This window comes from Physeter macrocephalus, chromosome 14 (genome assembly GCF_002837175.3).
Source record: "Physeter macrocephalus isolate SW-GA chromosome 14, ASM283717v5, whole genome shotgun sequence".
NCBI classification, from domain to species: Eukaryota; Metazoa; Chordata; class Mammalia; order Artiodactyla; family Physeteridae; genus Physeter; species Physeter macrocephalus.
In genome coordinates this window covers 85,255,804-85,260,888 of record NC_041227.1, presented here as the reverse complement: position 1 = coordinate 85,260,888, position 5,085 = coordinate 85,255,804, and positions in this window count along the sequence as shown.

The window sequence follows — 5,085 nt, the reverse complement described above, 5'->3', positions numbered from 1 at the left end:
GAGCCTGCGCGTCCGGAGCCTGTGCTCCGCAATGGGAGAGGCCACAGCAGTGAGAGGCCCGCGAACCGCAAAAAAAAAAAAAGATACGTGCACTCCAATGTTCATAGCAGCACTATTTACAATAGCCAAGACATAGAAGCAACACAAGTGCCCATCAACAGATTGGCTTAAGAAGATGTGGTGTACACACACACACACACACACACACACACACACACACACACATTGGAATATTACTCAGCCATAAAAAGAATGAAATAATGCCATTTGCAGCAGCATGGATGGACCTAGAGAATATTATACTTAGTGAAGTAAGTTAGAGAAAGACAAATATTGTATGATATCACTTATATGTGGAATCTAAAAAATAATACAAATGATTCTATATACAAAACAGAAACAGACTCACTGACATAGGAAACAAACTTATGGTTACCAAAGGGGAAAGGGAGTGGGGGAAGGATAAATTACAACTATGGGATTAACAAACTACTATACATAAAATAGATAAGCAACAAAGACTTATTGTATAGCACAGGGAACTATATTCAATATTTTATAATCACCTATAATGGAAAATAATCTAAAAAGAAATATATATATATATAAAACACTGAATCACTTTGCTGTACACCTGAAACTAACATAATGTTGTAAATCAATTATACTTCAAAAAACAAAATACCCCCGTTCCCACTCCTTTTACTTTCAAATATATTTCTGTCTCTGAGGCCTTCAGGCTGCCTGCAGGGAGGAACACTGTCTACATTTCAGGCATTAAGACTAGGGCAGTGTGGACACGGCAAAGATGCTTCTTGAGGGCTATTGGATTCAAAGACAGATGCCGTGGGACTTCCCTGGTGGCGCAGTGGTTAAGAGTCCACCTGCCAATGCAGGGGACACGGTTCGAGCCCTGTTCCAGGAAGATCCCACATGCCGCGGAGCAACTAAGCCCGTGTGCCACAACTACTGAGCCTGCGCTCTAGAGCCCGCGAGCCACAACTATTGAGCCTGTGCACCACAACTACTGAAGCCCGCGTGCCTAGAGCCCGTGCTCCGCAACAAGAGAAGCCACCACCATGAGAAGCCCGCGCACCACAATGAAGAGTAACCCCCGCTACCCCCCTCTCTCTGCAACTAGAGAAAGCCCGCGCTCAGCAATGAAGACCCAACACAGCCAAAAATAAATAAATTAAAAAAAAAAAAAAAAAAAAAGACAGATGCCGTATTGGATGCAGTTAGTCTGGGACCAAATGGCAAAGCAAGTCTCAGGCATCCCAAGAAGAAGAATTTGGAGCAGGTGGTGGGAAGGCCAGATGGGTTCTCTGGGGCAGGACCAGCTGGAGGATTCTCCTCTGGAACTTTGTTTCCAGTATTTGCCTAAAATGTGATCTACAAACCAATGATGATCTAGAATATTCTAGTATGAATTTCTATGCATTACTTTTAATGTGTTTTAGAAAAAGCGATATAGCTGGCCCTTGAAGTGCATGATTCCATTGAAGTTTTTAAGCTCAGGTTTAGGTAGACAAAGCCTTGGATATCCACTTTATTCAGAACATCACCAACATTTTAAAGCTTCTGTAACTTAACTTGCTGTCACAGTATATTTGGAAGTAATCGTAGGATGAATCGCCATTCTATACTTCCCCACATCCAATAGGTTTCCCCCAGCTTCCCTCTTTGGGCATCGCGGGTATCTGCTGGGGAGGATGGCTTGGGAAAGATTTTCCAAGAGTGACCGCATGAAAATGGGCAGGTGAGCAAAGGTGGCCTATTTTCAGTGTGCCCTGGCCTCTGGAACAAAGCTGCTGTGAATTGAGGAAAGCCTAGGTCTGTTCTGATACTAGTCACCCAGCCAAGCCTTCTGAAAACATAGGACAGGAATCTAACAGGGACTGCTTTTCAGGTTTAAAAAAATATATTGAGGTTTCTCAGTGCTAGTATTATTCTACTGTTATTTTACAATTTTTAAACTTGAGAGCATTATTTTGTTTTTATCCCATGTACTGTTGTGGGCTACTTCTTTACTTTCAGCTAAATGATTCTACTTTTCAAATTGCAGCATCGATATAAAGTTTCCTTTAAAATCTTTTAAATCTTTTGTTTAAAAAGTAATGTGTTTTAAGAAAAATACTGAGAAATAGTAGTAGATTATCCAGGCAGGAATTTGGTACCTGGGGTGTCCAGGTGGCAAAAATCCTCAGGGTTGCACAAAGAACCAAGTTAGGCAAACACTGACATATCAGAATTCTACAAGAATTCACTTTTCCCTTTTCTCCACCTGCCCCCACTCTATTTTTTTAAATTCAGAGTATCCTTAAAGGTCAAGATTGAATTCCCCTCTATCTTAAACCTCAGAGCAGGTGTTCCCTTCTCTGAACTTCTTCAGCAATACAATTAGCCCTCCATGTTCGTGGGTTCTGCATTTGCAGATTCAACCAGTCGAAAATCAAAAATATTCCCCCCAAAATTCCAGAAAGTTCCCCAAAGCAAAACTTAAATTTGCCACACACAGGCAACCATTTCCATAGCATTTACACTGTATTTACAGCTATGTACATATGTACAAAATATGCATCACATTGTATGAGGTATTACAAGTAATCTAGAGGTGATTTAAAGTGCAGATGGCCAACAGGCACATGAAAAGATGCTCAACATCACTAATCATCAGGGAAATGCAAATCAGAACCACAATGAGATATCACTTCACACCTGTCAGAATGGCCATCATGAGAAAGTCTACTAATGACAAATGTTGGTGAGGGCGTGGAGAAAAGGGAACACTTGTACACTGTTTGTGGGAATGTAAACTGGTGCAGCCACTGTGGAAAACAGTATGGAGGTTTCTCAAAAAACTAGAAATAGAACTATGATACGACCCAGCAATTTCACTCCTGGGTATATATCCCCCCCCAAAAAAACCCAACCCCAAAACACTAATTCGAGAAGATATATGCACCCCAATGTTCATAGCAGCATTATTTACAATAGCCAAGACGTGGAAACAACCTAACTGTACATCAACACTCGAATGGATAAAGATGTGGCATACATACTCACGTACAAACACACTATGGAATACTACTCAGCCATAAAAAAGAATGACATTTTGCCATTTGCAGAAACATGGATGGACTCGGAGGGCATTATGCTAAATTAAATGTCAGAGAAAGATAAATACTGTATGATATCATTTACATGTAGAATCTAAAAAATTCAACAAACTAGTAAATATAACATAAAAGAAGCAGACTTGCAGATATAGAGAACAAACTAGTGGTTACCAGTGGTGGGGGAGGAGCAATATAAGGGTAGGAGAGTAAGAGGGTACAAACTATTGGCTGTAAGATAGGCTCAAGGATGTATTGTACAACCCCGGGGAACATAGCCAATATTTTGTAATAACTGTAAATGGAAAGTAACTTTTACAAATAGTATAAAAATAAAAAATTAAAAAATAAAGTATACAGGAGGATGTGTGTAGGCTATATGCAAGTACTACACCATTTTATATGAGACATGAGCACTTGTGGATTTGGGGGTCTGCATGGATCCTGGAACTAATCCCCCAGGGGTACCCAGGGGCGACTGGGCTCTGGGTCCCTTTAGGTGCCATTGCGTTCCTACAGCTGCAGTCCGGTATGGCTGGTTCTGTTTCGATGTGCTCAAGTCCTACCTTTCCAACAAGACCTAAAACTCTTTGAGGGTAAGGACTGGGTCTCGTACATTGGTCCAGCCCCACCCCCCTCATCCACAGCCCGTGGTGTGTGATGCTGCTTAGCGACCAAATTCCTCACCCTCTCCAAGCTTCAGTTTTCCCACCTGCAAATCGGGGTGATAAGCCTTTCACTGCCCTGTCATCAGGATCAAGTGAGATAATGCTGTCGAGCTCTAATCACAGAGCCTTGCAGAACCTGGCACGTGGGAAGCAGCCAATCGATGCTGGTGGTACTATCGACACTTCCCTGCAGGACCACACAAACACAGCTCTGTTCTCTTCGATCATGAAATTTTATTTTTTTTAACTTTTTATTTTATATTGAAGTACAGTTGATTAACGATGTTGTGTTCGAAAAAAAAAAAAAAAAAAAAGTTTTCAAGGCTCATCCATATTATAGCACGTATAAGCACTTCATTCCTTTTAAAGTCTGAGAAATATTCCGTTGCACGGACAAGATCACATTTCGTTTATCCACTCATCCACTGATGGACATTTGGGCTGTTTCCACCTTTTGCTCTTGTGAATACCGCTGCTGTGAACATTCGTGTACAAGGTTTTGTTTGGAGATCAGAGACAACCTAGCTCCAGACTGTGCCATCTTCCCCTGGTTCCTGTCCTGAGCCTAGAATCCCACCCTAGTGCAGCTCATCTTCTGGAACCCGCTGGGCAGGCAGACAGACAAAGGAGAGCTGTGCGAAATACCTTGTGAGCTCTCCACGACCGTACCCCTCCCAGCGCCAGAAGTCATACTTTGTAAACCACTCAGGATGCAAACCTCTCTAGACCTCTGTGCACACGAATGTTTTCTTAGGCTGAACGCGCTACTCTTTCTCCTTCCTGTCCAACTGCTGTTCCTCTTTCATATCTGGTTTAAATGTCACCTCTCTGACTTATGTTCTAAGCAGTGTCCTTTTGGGTACGAGCTACTGAAAGAAAAGGCGAAGGGTATCCTAAATAAATTCACGTGTCCCTTGGGACAGAGCGGCTGTGATAGCGGGATTCATGGAAACTAGGAGCAAGGAGCTGACAGCTACCAGGACGAAATGGCCACTTTCTCCAACTTTCTTCTTCCCTCCCTCTCCCTCCTGAATTCTCTCCCTCTCTCACTGGGTGCATAATTACCTTTGCCTTTCTCTTGACCTCATCTCTGGGGCTGTGCCTGCACACGACCCATCACACAGCCATCACTAGCCTCACTGGGGTCTTTCTCTCCATCACAGTCCTTCAGCTTCAGGTGTATACTGCTTTCTGTCCTTCTGTTAATTCAACCCATACTTTCTGGTTTCAACATGGGTGCGTCCTCTCATGTATTGTGTGCCCCTTCCTGGTCTGTGACCCTTGAAGCCAGGGTCACATGG